We start from the raw sequence: 19,382 nt of genomic DNA, 5'->3' as shown, positions 1-19,382 counted from the left end.
CCAGCCTGGTCTAGAGTGAGTTTCAGGACAGCCAGGACTGTTACACAGAGAAATTCTATCTCAAGAAACAAAAATGAAAGAAAAAGTGACTCTGTTTCAAAAAACCCAGTTGTCCTTACTTTGATATTTAAATTTATTCACACATACACACACACACACACACACACACACACACACACACACACAAAGAGTAAATTCTACCAGTCAGAAAGGCTAACTGTATGTATACATATATGCATATATGTGTATCTTTATAGCTGAAGTGGCACATATAAAATGAACCTCTTAACTTTCTCTGTCAAGATTTGAACGCAGGACCTTCCTCCTGTTACAAAAGTGCTCTATCTACCACTGGGCTACACCCTTGATCATTCTTTTAAAAAGATGTATTTATTCTTTATTTTATATGTATGAGTGTTTTTCCTTGCATATCGGTACATGCTCTTTTAAAAAATGGTAGTATGCCAGGTGGTGGTGGTGCACGCTTTTAATCCCAGCACTTGGGAGGCAGAGGCAGGCAGATCTCTGGGAGTTCGAGGCCAGCCTGTTCTACAAGAGCTAGTTCCAGGACGGCTCCAAAACCACAGAGAAACCCTGTCTTGAAAAACAAAAAACAAAACAAAACAAAAAAATGGTAGTATGTTTACATGCTGTCCGCGGGCTCCACTGTGTGTCTGCCGGCCGGTCTGTTTTTATAATGTTGGGTCTGGCAAAGCAAGGCTTTGCACGTACAAGGCAAGCACCCTCCCACTGAGCCCTGACCCAGTATCCACTGGACATTACTGTCTGTAATCGCATTGTACCTAATACCTCTGTGACAGTCCGCTGGAGGAGCTGAGGAGACAGCTCTCAAGGAGCATAACAAAGATGGGTGACCAAGCTCTGGTCAGGTAAAAATTTCATGATGTTTTTACAGAAATAGAACAAGGGCAGTTGGAAATCAAGAAACTTTTTTTCTTCAAGACAGGGTCTCACTGTGTATCCCCAGCTGGCCTGGAACTCACTCTGTAGATCAGGCTGGCCTGTCAGTCACAGAGACCCGCCTGTCTCTGCCTCCCGAGTGCTGAGATTAAAGGCGTGCGGCACTGCTACCCGCAAAGACGCTTTTAAAATACAGTATTGGAAATAGTTGCAGGCCACAGCCAAGTGGGGGACACTCTTAGTTTTGGGGTCTGCTAAGTTAAACGTTTCAGAAGGTTATGACAGTCCTAAGAGGAAAGTGGCTAACGGAGCGAAGCAGGCTCCTGACCCGCGACATCCCAACCTCTCCGTAATTATTGGCGCCCTAACCAGTTAGTCAGCTTTCATTCCCAGGTCTGCTCAGCTCTGTATTATCAAACATTTAGGTAGTGTGAGATTTTTTTTTTATAAGCAAAGAGGCTTCAATGACTATCCATTCCTTATACTCACATCACTGTCTATGATTATCTTATTTTGATATAACTATATCTCAAACAGTGAAATTGCTGAGTCAGGGGACGTGAGGGTTGGTACTGTCAACTTGCGGAGTTTTGAAGTCACCTAGGAGACACCCTTCTGGAAGTATCTATGAAGGTGTTTTCTAGAGACAGCCAAGGAGGGAAGACTCATCCTCTGTGTGGGGGGCACCATCCTGTGGCTGGGATTGAGGAGGAAGGGGAAAGGAGGAAGCTGCAAACGCAAGGTCTTCCCCACTTCCTGCTTCGACGTGACAGCTGCCTGGAGCCCCTGCCATCACAGCTGGAGGCGACCCTTTGCCACCTTGCTGGACTGTACCTTTGACTTAGGGACCACAACAAACCATCTCTTAGGTTAGACAGCTTTTGTAGTGTATTGTGTCAAATCAACACCAGAAACAATTACAGCAAAAGATGAGCCACATTGGGTGGCTTTCCCCAAACTCCCTTCAACAATTCTCTCAAATGTAACTTTTGAAATTCAGATCATTTTGCATCCAGTGGAAGAGGGAAGGTCTGGCTCTTTAGGTCTCAGTAAAGGTTCAAGGCCACAGTGGAGGGAAAGCGGAAAGCAGGAAGCAGCAAATAAAACCCGAGCAGATAAAGTGTGACAAACCAAGGAAACCCAGTGCTTGAAGGGTTCATTCCTCTGCAGTCCTCATTATCTGACAGCCTTTCCGGCCTACGACCAACAAAGGCTTTTTTATATTCAGGTAATTGCTGAGTTGTGGATGCAAATCCGTAGAGTCTGGTCAGTTGGAATGGACAGGAAAACAAGTTTTTCAAAGGCATGAACACTTCACAGCTTTTGTTTGTTTTATCATTCTTTATAACCTTCTTATCTCAAATATATTAGTCAATAATTGTGTTGGAATTGCTTTCTTTCTTTTTTTTTTTTTTTTTTGGTTTTTCGAGACAGGGTTTCTCTGTAGCTTTGGTGCCTGTCCCGGAACTAGCTCTTGTAGACCAGGCTGGCCTTGAACTCCCAGAGATCCGCCTGCCTCTGCCTCCTGAGTGCTGGGATTAAAGGCCTGCGCCACCACCGCCAGGCCGGAATTGCTTTCTTTAAAATATGTGCTTAGGGACCGGAAGGAAAGCTCAGCAGGTAAGAGCACTGGCTGCTCTTACACAGGACCTGGGTTTGATTCCCAGAACCTGCATATCAGTTCACGACCATGTGTCACTCCAGTTTCAGGGGATCTGACGCCCTCTTCTGGCCCCTGCAGGGATTTCACCCACATGATGCATAGTCATACATGCAGGCAAACTCATATACATGAAAAAAATTAAAAGTCTAAAAACAAACAGATAAAGCCTGTGCTCTAAATAACAATAAATATTATTTATTTACTTTTATTGTTATTTTATGTGTATGGTGTTTTGCCTCCTTATATGTACGTGTACCAAGTTTGTACCTGGTGATAAGGGAGGCCAGAATCAGGTTCCCTGGAACTGGTGCTGCAGGCCGTTGTGCTGCTGGGAATTCACCTTGGGTCCTCTGCAGTAGTAGCAAGCACTCTTAACTGCTGAACCATCTCGCCAATCTCAGCAAGGAATATTTTTAAAGGGGGGGGGGGGCGAAAATACAAATGCAAACTTTCTTTCTTCCCTTCTCTTCCCTTCCTCCCTTTTTCCCTCCCTTCCTCCCTCCCTCCCTTCCTTCTTTCTAAATGTTTTTGGCTATGTCTTCTATTTTCTGCCAGATGTAATTTTCCTTTCTTAACTTTAGGACCAAGTGGTTGTCAACTATTATCACAAAAATGCTGAACCCTGGGCTGGAGAGCTGGCTCGGTGGCAAAGAGCACTCCCTGTTGTTGCTCTCAGGGAGGGCCATGCCTCACAATCTTTTGTAACTGCAGTTCCAGAGAACCCAGGGCTCTCTTCTGACCTCTGCAGGTCCCAGGCAAGCCAGTCAGCTGTGCACTGTGTACAAAAGCAAGGCTGGAGAGATGGCTCAGCAGGTGCGAGCGGTGACCTCTCTTCCAGAGGACCCAGATTCTGTTTCCAGTAGCCACATGGTGGCTCACAACTGTCTGTAACACCAATCTAGGGACCCAGCAACCTCTTCTGTGCTCAGGTACCAAGCACACATGTGGTGAGCATATATACATGTAGGCAGACACGCATACACGGAAAAGGAACTAAAAAGAAAGTACTAACCAAGACCCTGGGTAAGGCAGAACAGGCCTTCAATCCCAGCAGCTCCCTTGGAGTTTAAAGCCAGCCTGGTTCTTTTTTTTTTTTTTTTTTTTTTTTTTTTTTTTTTTTTTTTTTGGTTTTTCAAGACAGGGTTTTCCTGTGGCTTTGGAGCCTGTCCTGGAACTAGCTCTTGTAGACCAGGCTGGTCTCGAACTCACAGAGATCCGCCTGCCTCTGCCTCCCAAGTGCTGGGATTAAAGGCGTGCGCCACCACCACCCAGCTAGCCTGGTTCTTATAGGAGTTCCAGGCAAGAGAGAGCTACAACTGGAAAACAAACCAACACTCACTTAAAAAATCATTTTTTAAAAAAGGGCTGGAACCAGGCAGAGGTGGTGCATGCCTTTAATCCCAGCACTTGGGAGGCAGAGGCAGGTGGATCTCTATGAGTTCAAGGCCAGCCTGGTCTACAAGAGCTAGTTCCAGGATAGGCACCAAAGCAACATAGAGAAACCATGTCTCAAAAAAAAAAAAAAGGGCTGGAGAAATGGCCCAGTGGTTAAGAGCATTGGCTGTTCTAACAAAGGACCTGGGTTTAGTTCCCAGCACCCAAATGGCAATTCACAACTGTCTGTAACTCCAGTTCCAGGGGATCTGGCACCCTCACACAGACATATATGCAGACAAAAACCCAATGCACGTAAAAAGTAAATAAATCCCCCCCACCCCAGACAAGGTTTCTCTGAAGCTTTGGTGCCTGTCCTGGAACTAGCTCTTGTAGACCAGGCTAACCTCGAACTCACAGAGATCTGCCTGCCTCTGCCTCTTGAATGCTGGGATTAAAGGTGTACACCACCAACGTCTGGCCAGTAAATAAATCTTTAAAAGGAGAGGAAGAAGGAGAAGGAGAAGACGAGGAAGAAGAAGAAGACATTTCTGTTTTGCTTTATTATCAGTATTCTGCTTGGAAAGGGGATACTCACAAACCAATGGAGCAAAAGAGCATAAACCTTTACTGGCTTCCACGCCTCCCCAAAGTATTTGTGGAAAGGATGTTTAAAAAAAAGGAAAGAAAGAAAGAAAGAAAGGAATAAATCAGTGAATTTAGATCCTGCTCGTGTCCGAGTCTCACGGCCACTTTATGTCTTTGCTTTTTGTCGTTTGACTTCTTTTCGTGTGACTGTGCGGGCCGAGAGGAAGGCACTGGATAAACTCACGTGGTCGGCCCTGCCGAGAGCTGCGCCCTGTTCACCAGTCACCATTTGGCAAGTTAAGGGGTAGAGCTTTGGCCAGGGATAGAGCTAGGATGATCACCAGTGAGACCAGGCTGGCCTTGAACTCACAGAGATCCACCTGCCTCTGCCTCCCGAAGGCTGGGATTAAAGGTGTGTGCCACCACCACCCGGCTGGTCCTGTGTGTTCTTTCTACCCAGAAGATCCCTACTTCCTCAGAGGCCTAAACCAGGCCTTGGGGTAGGTACCAGGTGCCACTGAGGAGAGGAGGATAGGTCTGCACATGGCCGTGAAAAGGTCGTGTGCCTCCCCCCCCCCCCCCGCAATTCTTTCTCTTCTAGTTTCTAAACTCTGTAGGATCATGGGGTCGGGCTTGCTGGGCCTCATCACCAGGCACTGCTTTCAGGCAAAGTCCCTAAACCCAGACTAACTTTCCACTTCCTATCAACTCGTCAGGGAGGGGGGCTGTGCTAATTAGTTTTTTCCACTTGACCCACACTGGAGACACCTGGGGAGAAGGAAGGCTCCACTGAGGAACTGCCTCTGTCAGACTGACCTGCAGGCAAGTCTGTGGAGGTGTTTTCTCGATTGTCGATTGCTGTGGAAGGGCCCAGATGACTGTGAGCGGTGCCACGCCTGGGCAGCCGGTCCTAGGTTATGTAAAAAAGGTAGCTGACCCTATTGGGATCAAGCCAGCAAGCAGTGTTCCTCCATGGTTCTGCTTCAGTTCCTGCCTCCAGGTTCCTGCTTTGAACTCTTGCCCCAACTTCCCTCAGTGAGGGACTGTAACCTATAAGGTAAAACCAACCCTTTCCTCCCAGGTTTGTGTTAGGCGCGGGTTTAGCGTAGCAACGGAAAGCAAACTACACAGAGGCCCAGCACAGTTCACTTGGCTTGAGCGATGGCTAAACATCGTTCCAGGTTTGTCAGGACCAGAAGCATCAGGAATCCCAGCCGTTGGCAGCCGTACCGCCCGCGATGGGGCATGCCTGCTGGGCCAGCCCTTAGGATGCTGAGGCAGGAGGATGGTGAGTTGGCTGCTCTCATAGGCAAACTGTGCCATGGAAAGGGAGGAGAGGAAAGAGGGAAGGAGGCAAAACTAAGATATCCATGAACGAACTGCTTTCCTACTCAGAAACAAACTATATATCTTAACAGTTTGCCTAATGCTGAATCGGGGGGGGGGGGGGGCACACCATTTCTATAAGCTGGGATTCTTATATTCTGTGACCCAGATACCCGGAAGGATTTGATATGGACATAGCATTATAATTATAGAGGAAGTGTTCCAGGGGGGTGGGGATGGACACTGCCTTGTTCACTGATACCATGTTGTCCTCTGATAATATGTCCACATGATACCATACCACAGTTTCTAGCTGTGGGCATCAGTACTAGAAATCATGGCTACTTTGGAAAGTCTTTTCCTTTTCGGCTGATATGTTTTAAACTTAAGTGTAAGTGTTTACTGTTAAGAGAATTTTCCCCTTGTGTTGGTTGTGCTAGGAATCATGCAGGACCACACACAGGCTAGCTAGAAGAGCACCGCGCTGCTGAGCTGCCCGGGAATGGGAAGCACTCACAGAGCTGATGCCCCGCAGTCCATCGTGCTGGCACACACCCGTGGTTCCAGCAGCCGGGAGGCTGAGCTAGGAGAACCACCCACTGAGAGCAGATGTGGGGGTCAAGGGGGAGTGGAAGGGGAGGAAGGAAAGAAGAGGAGGAGGAGGAGGAAGCAAAAAGGAGCCTTTTCCAGACGGCTGAGGAAGGTCAGAGGGTAAAGACATCCTCCGCTAAACCTGAGTTCAGTCCCAGAACCCAGGTGGTGAAACAGAACTGACTGCTGAGGTTGCCCTCTGACCTCCACACACAACCCAGCATGCACACATGTACACCCCACACATACTAAATGAAGGAAACCATTCACTCCCGTGAACACATAAGGGATTTTCATTCATTCTTTTTTATTATTTACTTTTTATTCTTTTTATTGAGCTATATATTTTTTTTCTCTGCTCCCTCCCCCCTCTGCCCTCTCCCATGATCCCCACGCTCCCAATTTACTCAGGAGATCTTGTCTTTTTCTACTCCCCATAAAGGTTAGATCATTTGTTCTTCTTGATCAAAGCCCGAGTTTCCCCGAAAACACCAATCAGCGAAGCCGTCAGTAGGCCAGAGTCACTGCACCAAAGCGGGGTTCAGGGTTCTTATTCTAACCAGGTTCTAAGTGAAGGTCTATATTTTTGTGCTCAAGGTTATACTAAGTATCAATCTCTCTACCTGATCCATAATTTTTCCTTCTCTTAATGACATGGGAGTTCATTACAGAATGACAGGTGACATAGATCATCAAAAGGAACTGTGAAGACCACTTATGTCCAAATTCTACCCTGCGGGCTGGGAAGGTAATATATCTAGGAAGGAGCCCCCCCCGCCCCCCCCCCCCCCCCCCCGAGTGTGGTGGCACAAGCCTGCAACTGAAGCACTCAGGACTTCAAAGGTAGGCAGAGCTCTATGAACTCAAGGCCAGGCTGGGCTCTATAGCAAATTCCAGGCCAGTCAGGGCTACACAGTAAGACCCTGTCCTCTAAAGGTATAATAATAATAATAAGTAATGTAATAGTAATAAGTAATAATAGATTAAAAATAACAAAGCAAGCCAGGCGGTGGTGGCGCACGCCTTTAATCCCAGCACTTGGGAGGCAGAGGCAGGCGGAGCTCTGTGAGTTCGAGACCAGCCTGGTCTACAAGAGCTAGTTCCAGGACAGGCTCCAAAACCACAGAGAAACCCTGTCTCGAAAAAAAAAAAATAACAAAGCAGAAAAGACACGATTTTTTCCTTTCCTCTTATGTGTATGTGTGGGTACGTACAAGAGCACGCTGAAGAGGGGCATCAGATCCTCTGGAGCTGGGGCTCCAGGCAGTTGTGATGGCCAGATGTGGGGTGCGTTCTGGAAACCAAACTTGGGTCCTTTGGAAGAAAAGCAAGTGCTCCTAACTGCTGTGTTCCAAGGATGCATTTTTTTTTTCTTTTCAAGATATTTATTTTATGGGTATGGGTTTTTTTTTTTTTTTGTTTGTTTGTTTGTTTTTCGAGGCAGGGTTTCTATGTGGTTTTGGAGCCTGTCCTGGAACTAGCTCTGTAGACCAGGCTGGTCTCGAACTCACAGAGATCCGCCTGCCTCTGCCTCCCGAGTGCTGGGATTAAAGGCATGCGGCACCACCGCCCGGCTAGGGTATGGGTTTCTTACCTGCATTTATGTATGTGTACCACAGACGTGCCTCGTACCCTCAGTGGCCAGAAGAGGGCGACACATCTCCTGGGTCTGAAGTTACAGGAGGTTGTGAGTCACCCTGTGGGAACAGGAAACTGAACCTGGCCTCACTCAGCCATCCCTGAAGAGCCAAAGATACATGTCTTTACACTCAAATATAAGCAGTTCCTTTCAGGAGGTGCATGAAATCACCTAGTCCAAACAGAAAGTTGAAAAAATCCAAAGACCTGATGGTTGTTAGGCAGCTGGCTAGTCTTGGGCCTATTCGTTCCTTCAACAGTTAGGCCTGACACTGGGCTTGGCTCGGAAGCAAAACAGACCAACTTCCCTCACACAAAGTGTCTGCGACCTACTTGACGGTTCAACACACAATTAACAAGGAAACACATACGTAAAGAGAATTTTCGTTGCCTCTAAAGTTGTGAAAATAATAAAGCAAGTGGCTGGTGATGGCGTCCCTCAGTCTGAAGAGGACTTTCTGTGAGGGAGCTGGTTCATTTTCAAACTTTACTAACTGTCCCAAGTGCTCACTTTCAGTGGCTTGGATGGGAACTGGTCATTGGCTGATGCTCAGGACCCCAGGCCCCCGTCTCCTGCAGGTCCAAGTACGGCTACTTCTCTTCCCTAGTCCCTTCCTGGGCCAGGAAGGGGCAGACTCCTGCCTGCTTTCCTTAGGTTCTCCCGTGTTGTCTTCACTCTAAGGGGCAGGCCTCAGGAGCCGCCTCAGGATGTGGAGCGTTGCAAATAGCAGCAACAGCTGCAGCTGGAGGTGGCTGCCCGGGCAGCGTGCCAGCTGCTGCCACGGCAGGAGCCAAGGCCTCTCTGGCCTCTCACATGCCCCGGTGAGCAGCCCGCAGCGCTGAGGGCCAGGGCACTGGTGCAAAGGGTAGCTTTCGTTTTCTTGTCGTGCACAGCGCTGACAGAGGGCAGGGGAAGAGGAGAAGGGCAAGACCATCTCGGGGAGTCAGCCAGTGGCAGTAACCTCTTTTGCAGACACTGAGGGGAAAGGTAACGTGAGGACCTGGGAAGCTGGCTGACCGAACCACGAACACAGCCCAGCCTGTGTTCAAGGTGTCCAGTCTTTCCCCTAGTAGTTGGCTCGGTTCTTGTTCTGGATCGTAGATCTCTCTAGGCAACCCCACACCCTTCGGTTCTATCCGCGGAATCTAAGGCCTTGCCTTCTACCACCAAGACACGTCCTCGGTCCTTTCTACATGTTTTTTTTTTCTTTCCCGTGTTTTCTGCCAATTACAAGAGTCCTGCTCTCAGCCGGGTGGTGGCGCATGAGGCAGAGACAGGTGGATCTCTGTGAGTTCGAGGCCAGCCTGGTCTACAAGAGCTAGTTCCAGGACAGGCTCTAAAACTACAGAGAAACCCCGTCTCGAAACAAAACAAACAAACGAGAAAAAGAATCCTGTTCTCAGAACACTCTCCCGAAGATGCAAACGACAAGGACCCCAGAGTCCTTTAGGATGTTGAGTTCATGTCCTCCCTGATGATACAAAACTCCACAGGTCTTTTTCTGTAAGGGATGGATGTGTGCCCGGAACATGCGCTTCTCCTCCGGCATGCTTCGGTCATCAGGCGACCAACAGTGCAGATGCTGCGGAAGGAAGCAGCTGTTAGACTGTGTTCTGGAGTGGCTAATGGAGGGGGGAAAGCCCACACTTCTGTGGAGATGACTTTCCACAAGTGACAGAAAGCAGTTTTGATCCATCAGTGAGGAACCTGGAGTATAGGAATGTCTGACTGTATAAGGCCCAAGGTGTAAGCCCAGTGTAGTGGCACACCAAGAAGTCTAGCATTTAGGAATCAGAGGCAGAAGGATTGCCAAGAGTTCAAGGCCACCCTGGCTCCACAGTGAGGCTGAGGCCAACTTGAACTGCCTAGTAAGACCATGTCTCAGAACAAAGGAGGTATAGAGCCAGGCACAGTGCCACCTGGAACCCAGTATTTGAGAAGCTGAGGCAGGAGGATTGTCACAAGTTCAAGACCAACCTGAGCTACAGAATGAGTCCGGGCTGCTACCCCGAATACAAAGTGAGAACTTGTCGCAAAACAAACAGAAAGTGGGGGGGGGGGGAGAAGGGAGGAAACAAAAGAAATAAGGAAATTTAAGGGTCAGGTGTGGTGACCTACAACTGAGACGGAGGCAGGAGGATTACTAGTTAGAGGACTGTCTGGAATACAGCGAGAGTTCCAAGCCAGCCACAGCTTCACACGTGATGTGAGGAGGAGGTCATGGTAACTGCAGACATCAGGCCCCTGCTGGAAATGAGATCCAGACCCAGGCCCCACACAGCTCCCTGGAGGCTCTGCTGGGGTGGGAGAGTTGGCTCGAGGGGGTCTCAGAGCTGGGGTGCAGGTCCTCGGCCTCTGGAAGGCTTTAGACATCGGCTCCAGCAGCAGGTCAGAGGCCGGTGCTTGACTCCTCAGGGAACATGAGTTCACCGCCTGGGTCCTGCCTAGTGTGGGGAGCAGCCCTGGGCTTTCTGCCTGTGTGCCCTAGGTCCAGTCTCCCAAAGAGGAACTAATTAACCCTTTCCTTCCTTCAGGCTGGTGAAAATGCTAGGTATGAGCGCCACTTGAATGTCAAAGGCTGCTCTGGATGGCAGTGTCTTTCTATAGGTACATGAAAGCACCAGCCCTGTGATACTGGGGAGCCTGGGGAGTGTCTCTGGTTAGTTTTAGCTTCTCTCAGCTTTTATGAGAAGACACAAGCAAGGACTGGCAGTCCTACACCCTGTCACGGGAGAGGACCACATTCCCTTCCTTCTGTCTTAGAGTTGTTTTGCAAGCACATACACAAAACATTTTTCATCATTTGAATGTTAAGGGTTCATCTGGTGAATTGGGCATAGGGGCTCACGTTCATAAATCTCAACAGCGGGGAGTCTGAGTCAGGAGAACCCAAGGACCTTGGAGCCCCAGAGTTAAAACAAGGGGTTGGGTATCATGGCACATGCTGCAATCCCAGTAGACAGGAAAATCAAGAGTTCAAAGCCATCCTCAGCCACATAGCTAGCCTGGCCTACATACGTCCCTGACTCAAGATACACAGTATATAAAACACTAGCTGGGTTTTGTTTGTTGTTTGTTTGAGACAGGGTTTCTCTGTGTAGCCCTGGCTGTCCTGGAACTCACGCTGTAGACCAGCCTGGCCTTGAACACAGAGATCCACCTGTCTTTGGCTCCTAAATGCTGGAATTAAAGGTGCGTGCTACCATTACCCGCAAAACCCCAGCCTTTTTTGTTTGTTTGTTTGTTTGTTTGTTTTGAAGCAGAGTTTCTCTGTGTCACAGTCCTAGAAGTCCTGGAACTCACAGAGATTCTCCTGCCTCTGCCTCCAAGTCTGCTTTTTAGTAGACTCTTTGCATATATAGATTGAGTAACCAGTACTGTGTTTTGAAATAAGGTTTGTAGAGGGTGGGAAGCACAATTATAATCTTATTATTTTTCAGTTAAAATTTGTTTGGTTTGGTCTCCACTAAATTCAACATATTTTTATATTTACTTGTTTTCTCTCATGTGTGATGAATATTTTGCCTGCGTGTATGTGGGTGCCCCAGAAGTATGCCTGGTGCCCTTGGAAGTTAGAAGAGGGCATCAGATTCCCTGGAAATGGAATTACAGTTGGTAACTGGGTGCTGGGAATGGAACCTGGGTTCTCTGCAAGAGGAACAAATGCTCTCAAACAGCTGAGCTGTCTCTTTGGACCCCTCAGTGAAATGTTAAACACTTCGGCAAATACATCAATTTCCTCCAAGTGGAGGCTCTGCTTCTAGGGCCCTTTCTATTGCACACAAGTGTTCTGAGTTGGCCAGGAAATGGGGCGGGGGGGGGGGGGGGGGAGAGAGAGAGAGAGAGAGAGAGAGATCTTAACGTCAAATTTTAACTCCTTCATTTTAACTGTCTGCAAAGTGAGGCCTACCTCTCTTCCAGGAGCCCCAGAAACTGCTTTTGTATGTTCTGAGAGGCTCTAACTTTCAGAAACAGGGAAATGTGAAATAAACCAATGCCCTCAACAGATAAGGTAATGAAGTCCAAAGACCTAAAGAAGCTGGAATCAGAAGCCACTGTTTATGAAAAGATCACCGAGCAGGATTTGGAGTCCTCCTGTCTGGGTGTGCCTTGGCAACTTGTTATTTGGGAGTTCTTAGGCAAGTCCACAGGTACCTGTGCCTCAACATGTAAAACGGCATAGAAGTCATACCGATTTCCTAAGGTTTTGATGATCTAGGTGAGGGTTGAATAAAATAATCCACAGTGGTACTTGACATGTCCATGGCTCAATAAAAAGCTGCTGCCTTAATAAAAGCAGCAAATTATATAATAATTATTATAATTACTTATTAATAATAATTATACTCATTACCATATATTGTTACAAAGGTTTTTTTGGGTTTTTTTTTTTTTTGGTATTTTAAGACAGGGTTTCTCTGTGTAGCCCTGGCTGTCCTGGATCTTGCTCTGTTGACCTGGCTGGCCTTGAACTCAGAGATCTGCCTGCCTCTGCCTCCCAAGTGCTGGGATTAAAGATGCACAGCACTATATCTGTCTTATTCTTTTTTTAGTATTTCATTTACATGTATGTGCCTATGTGTGCCTGTGTACAGGCATTACCTGAGGCGGCCAGAGAGGGCACTGGATCATATGGAAGTAGAGTTGCAGCAGCTGTAAGCCTTCGTGTGGGTGCTGGAACCAAACCAGGATCCTCTGTGAGAGCAGGAAGTTTTCCTAACTGCAGAGCCATCTCTGTTGTGGAATATTAGTTTAAGATGTGTTGCATTTGCTTATGCTGTGGAACTTTTGTCTAATAATGCAAACATGTATTACATTCTTTTATGTTGCATTTGTTTAACTCCGTGAAGCTGTGTTACTTTGCTTGCCTAAAACACCTGATTGGTCTAACAAAGAGCTGAATGTCCAATGGTTAGGCAGGAGAGGGATAGATGGAGCTGCCAGGCAGAGAGAATAAATAAGAGAAGAAAAAGGAGGAGGAACGAGACAAGGAAGAGAGAAGATGCCAGGGACCAGCCACCCAGCCTGCAACGGAGTAAGAAGGAAAGAAGGGAATATAAAATAGAGAAAGATAAAAGCCCCAAGGTCAATGATAGATGGGATAATTTAAGAAAAGCTGGCTAAAAACAAGACATGCTAAGGCCAGGCATTCGTGAGTAAGAATTAGTTTCCGTGCATTTATTTGGGAGCTAGGTGGTGAGCCCCCAAAGAGTAAAAAAAAAAAAAAACTACACATCTCTGCAGCCGCTTTCTTTCTTTTGAGATAGGATCTCGCTGCAGCTGTCCAAACACCATGACCATAAAGCAGGCTGGGGAGGACAGGGTTTATCTGGCGTACACCTCCACACTGTAGTCCATCATTAGAGGAAGCAGGGACAGGAGCTCAAATGAGGCAGGAACCTGTAGGCAGGAACTGATGCCAAGGCCATGGAGGGGTACTGCTTGCTAGATTGTGCCTCATGATTTGCTCAGCCTGCTTTCTTTTTTGTTTTGTTTTGTTTTTCGAGACAGGGTTTCTCTGTAGCTTTGGAGCCTGTCCTGGAACTAGCTCTTGTAGACCAGGCTGGCCTCGAACTCCCAGAGATCCGCCTGCCTCTGCCTCCCGAGTGCTGGGATTAAAGGCATGCGCCACCACTGCCCAGCTTCAGCCTGCTTTCTTATACAACCACATGCCCAGGGATGGCACCGCCCACAATGGACTGGACCCTCCCCCATTAATCACTAATTAGGAAACCGCCTTACAGCCCAATTTTAAGGAGGTATTACAGCTTAAGGAAGTCTTACAGTTTGTGGTTACCTGCTTACTAGGGCGTGGCCTCTTATACTATATATGTTGATGCAGGGCCTGCATCTGCCCCTTCTTCCCCGGAGGCTCTTTCGGGCTGCTGGATTCGGTCTCTGTTCTCCATTCAAAGCAGAGAATTCTGATTTGTGAGTTCACCCCTAAATAAATAACCATCTATTTCTCAATTCTTAGCTAGCGTGGGATTTCTTTTAAGTATCCTTTCCGCAAGGTATTTTCTTCACTGAGGTTCTCTCCCTACAGATGACTTACTTGTGTCAAGGTGTCATAAAACTAACCAGCACAGTAACCCTGGCTGGCCTTGAACTCACAGAGATCCGCCCGCCTCTGCCTCCTGCTGGAATTAAAGGTGTGCACCACCACAGCTGGCTCAAGATTTTAGTTTTTTTTTTTTTTTTTACTTGTGTGTGTTTGCTTGTGCACACGCATATGTACCACATGCATGCAGTACCCAAGGAGTCCAGAAGAGGGTGTAGGCTCCCCTGGAACTGTGTTACAGGCAGTTATATGCTATCGTGTGGGTGCCGGGGAACGAACCCAAGATCTCTAGAAGATCAGCCATCTCTCCAGCTGCCTGAATTGATAGGCTTTGATTGATTCAGCAAGGAGTTTGAGTTCTCGCAATCATGTGGTGATAGCCTCAGGTCAGCTGGGTTTCTGAGGAACCATGTATAATTTTGTCAGTATTTAGACTCTTTGATATCATACATCACCCTGGGAATACACATTACTTAATTCCATCCCAAGCAGTTATTAAGAAGCTAGTTATTAAATTTAAATGCTGATAGTTCTGCATAGGTTTGATTAATTCATCCTATAAAAATTTGATTCCTCCGATTCATACAGCTACAGCCTAAAGGAAGTCAGAATGGGTTGGGAGCCACTCGATTTTAAACATAATTTACAGTATGAATTTCTACAGGAGCACACATCACTTCATTCCACCCTACGCATTCTCTGACAAACCGGTTATTAAATCAAAACGCTGTTGTTAGAAGGGGGCCCGATGCTGCCTTGTGCTTTTGGTCTCCTCCTGTGGGCTGCAATGGCGTGGACCCATGGTGTCCACTAACCTCCGCAGAACATGGGTGGATGTGGGGTCCACTTGGCACCTTGTGCCATTCAGTCTGTCAGAAGAAATGCATGTGAGGGACACCCTCAGGTGCCAGCCAACTTCCTGTTAACAGTTCCCAGCAGCGACTTGAAATGCTAGGTTAGGAAAGGTCCCTACGGCCCCTTTCATCCCAGCACGGGGGGGGGGGGGGGGGGGGGGGGGGGGGGGGGAGGGGGGAGGGGCGGGGAGGGCGAGGGAGGAGGATCTCTGAGTTCAAGGCCAGTCAGGGCTATAAAGTGAGACCCTTTCTCAAAGAGAGAAAGAAAAAGAAAAGTCCCTGAGAACCCGCTCTTCCTAGTAGCTCTATATCTGGCCATGGGTTTGGGATTCCCAAGCCACTTGCACTGTCTGTGATGTATCCACAGTTGGACTGAGCTAAACTAGCCTTTAGCTACCGAGCTGCAATAGTCAGCAAGTTAAAAAGCAAGGCATTGCTGGGCAGTGGTGGCACACGCCTCTAATCCCAGCACTCGGGAGGCAGAGGCAGGCGGATCTCTGGGAGTTCGAGGCCAGCCTGGTCTACAAGAGCTAGTTCCAGGACAGGCTCCAAAATCACAGAGAAACCCTGTCTCGAAAAACCAAAAAAAAAAAAAAAGCAAGGCATTCTGTGTGTATGGACTATTTTGCCTCTACAGAATAAGCTATTTATTAGGGTCTGTAACAGTCAGGGTTTTCTAGAGGAAAGGAACTTATAGACTGTGTGTGTGTGTGTGTGTGTGTGTGTGTGTGTACATATATACATTAGAATCCAGTAGTTGTTCAGTTCATGGGGCTGGACGTCTCGGCTGGTCTTCAGTGTGTGCTGAAATCCTGAAGACGAAGGTTCTAAGGCCAGTGGAGGATGGACTTGACAAGAGAGCCAATAGGCCAAGAGAGCTGGCTTCCTTCTTCCAGTTCCTTTGTACGGGCTGCCAGCAGAAGGTGTGGCCCAGTTTAAAGGCGGATCTTCCCACCTCAAAAGATCCAGATCGAAAGTGGGTCTTCCCAAATTATTTAATTAATAATTTCAAAAAAAAATCACTTACAGGTGTGTATAGCCTTGTGGGCTTTAGTTAGTTCTAGATGTAGTCAGGTTGACAACCAAGAATAGCCATTGCAAGGGTCTATATTTACAAAAAACAAGAACAAAAACAAAAACAAAAAACAAAAAAAAACCCATCCCCCTAAAACCCACAAAGAAATAACATCAGTGAAAATGCAAAGCAAGTCAAGGGAGCTGGTGTGCGGTGCTGGGGCCAGAAGATGGAGGCTAGTCCGGGCTATCTAGGGAGCTCCAGACCAGCCCAGGTACACACAGAGAGAGAGACCTTGTAAAGAGGGAGAGAGGGGTAGAAAGAGTGGGAGAAAGGAGGGAGGAAAAGTGGTGCTAAAATTCCTTCCATGGGGAAGATGTGAAAAATGTGTCCCCCACCACTTCCCTAAGTCCCAACAACAAACCCAACGTGTGATTCCATCACAGTTTGCTCTGGGGCTCCTCACAGAGTAGTGGGTGGGAGCATGGGTGGGCGGGAGTGGGGAGTGTGGCCTAAAAGGAGTCACACTAGAAAGTTCACCCCCAGAGCTGATGATGACTTCTGGGGCAGGGTGTGCATGTGCGTGCGTGCGTGCGTGTGTGTGTGTGTGTGTGTGTGTGTGTGTAGTTGGAGCCCACTCCACTGTTTCTTCCTTACTGACATACTCTAACTACATCAGTTAGGGCAGAGCCTCAAATAACTGGTTGGGAGAGATGGCTGGGTGCTCCAGAGAGGGTGCCACAACCCTCCTTCCAGGATGGAAGGTCGACAGTCAACTGATGTGATTGGTTGTGATTGGCTCTTTGAGCAGGCCCAGCCAAACTCCTGAAAATGGTGGCAGATTGGCTTGGAGGATCGTGCCTTACAACAGCAGGGGCGATGGCTGAGCAGACACCGGTGCCTCCTGCCAAACCCGATGACCTGAGTTTAATCTCTGCACTCTACACAGTAGAAGGAGAGAAGGGACTTCAGCCAGTGATCCTCTGACCCCCCAAGTGCCCAAGAGCACATACACACACCACCCACACACTAAACACATGTAACACATTTTAAAGAAAAGACTGCTGTCTAAGAAGAAAAAAAGAGGGCTGGGTGTGGGGCAGCGCGTGCCTTTGATCCCAGCACTCAGGAGGCAGAGGCAGGCGGAGCTCTGTGAGTTTGAAGCCAGCCTGGTCTACAGAGGACAGCCAGGGCTACACAGAGAAACCTTGTCTTAAAGAAACAAAAACAAAAACACAAAAAAGAGGAATGAAGACTTGTGGGTGCCTCAGAGGGCAATCACTTGAAAGGCCTGGACCCCAAGTTTGATCCCAGTATCCTCCTGAGAAAACTAGGCCCAGCTTTTCATCAAGATGGCACCAAAAAGGGCTAGAGAGATGGCTCAGCGCTTAAGAGCATTGCCTGCTCTTCCAAAGGTCCTGAGTTCAGTTCCCAGCAACCACATGGTGGCTCACAATCATCTGTAATGGGGTCTGGTGCCCTCTTCTGGCCTGCAGGCACACACACAGACAGAATATTGTATACATAATAAATAAATAAATAAATATTAAAAAAAAAAAGATGGCACCAAAAGCGAAGGAGAAAGTGAAGGCTTTGAAAGCAAAAGGCAGTACGGAATGTTGCTCGCAGCCATGAAAAGATCCGCACACCACCCACCTTCCAGACACACAGACACCATGGCTCCAGAAGCAGTCTAAACACCCTCAGGAAGGAGCCAGGACACACAAGCTGGACCCGCACTGTCACCAAGATCTCCTGATCACTGAGTAGCCCTGAAGAGACAGAACACAACACCACACTCGAGTTCATTGTGGCTATCAAGGCCAACAAGCGCTGGGTCAGATAGGCTGAGCGGAGACTCTGTGAGGGACTGACTGAAGTCAACACCCGATCAGGCCTGACAGAGAGCAGAAGGTGTGATGTTCCGTCGCTCTCACATTCTGACTGCAGCCGACACAATTGAGGTCATCTAAATTGAGGTCTTCCAACTTTAGCTGAGCCGATCAAGAAAATGCTTCATAGGTGTGCCCGGAGGGCCTGCCCATTGACTCCAGATTCCGTCCCACAACCGACATTAAACAACACAGTGGAAATAGATCTCGCTCACCATGAAGTCCGAGACTTGCCTCTCTTTCAAAGGAGAATAAATGTGATCAATGTATTTCCAGGAAGGTCTTTACCAAGTCAAACTGTGACCCCTTCTGTGTCTCACTCCCCAGCTCTGACAACAGCTACACCTGCAAGACGAAACACTTTAGCCTTATTTACCTTCTTGTTTTAAGGAACGAATTGTGGTTATTAAGCCTGGGAATAAGGCAATATGTGAAAATAATAAACACACACACCTTTAATCCCAGCACTCGGGAGGCAGAGGCAGGCGGATCTCTATGAGTTTGAGGCCAGCCTGGTCTACAGAGTGCGTTCCAGGATATCCAGGGCTATTAGAGAGACCCTGTTTTAAAAAGCAGATAAATAAAAACAAAGTCACTCAAGAAGCTGGTGGAATGGCAGAGTGGTTACGTACGTGCTGTTCTGGCAGAGGACCCAGGATCAGTTCCCAGGACCCAGGTGGCTTCTCGGAGCTACCTAACTCCGGTAGGTAACTCTAGTACCTACCTTGACATCTTCTTTGACACCTATGGGCTAACACAACCACATGGTACATATCCATAGGCTCAGTTTCACACACATGCACATAAAACAGAAATAGGCTTTAATAAATAAAGAAGTCACTCAGTGTATGGTAAGTCTTCAACCATGTTTTGTACACGGCGTGTACCAAATGATTTTTATTAATTATTATAATTTTAGTATGGGAATATTTGTCTTTAATGACAAACGGCACATACATACATATTTTTCAGTGTGTACACATATTAGCATGTATAAACAGAGACATGTTTAGCTTTCCTGATTGTTCAAAATAATCTTTGCTCGGGAAGAAATTCACCGCAGTTTGCTGTTATTGGGTCCCCTGTTTAGACTTATGGAAGAAAGAACACGAGCTGAGGTTTGAAGTGGATTGCTTATTATTAAGCTAATTATTAAGCTCCAAGACTCACCATTGGAATTCTACTCGTAGTATCGAAGTGACCATGGCCATGCGTGACGTATTTCATGAGTCAATGAAATGGCCAAACCTGCACTAGAGAGCCACCATCACCACAGAACAGCAGGAAGGAGCCTCAGCGCTCACCCAGACCTCGCCTTCATTTGACGGAGGAAGCAGGAGTTTGAAGAGGCTAGGTGACAGTAACGGGACTGAGGGACATCAGGCGGGGCATTCCAAAAGTCTGCTTTGGCCTTCTTTCTTAGGCTTCGTCCAATCTCATTGTCCACAGGGAGTGCCA

The sequence above is a fragment of the Microtus oregoni genome, unplaced genomic scaffold (genome assembly GCF_018167655.1).
Source record: "Microtus oregoni isolate MIOR12 unplaced genomic scaffold, Mior012 000029F_ref0000214, whole genome shotgun sequence".
Lineage (NCBI taxonomy): Eukaryota > Metazoa > Chordata > Mammalia > Rodentia > Cricetidae > Microtus > Microtus oregoni.
This window is presented reverse-complemented; position numbering follows the sequence as displayed.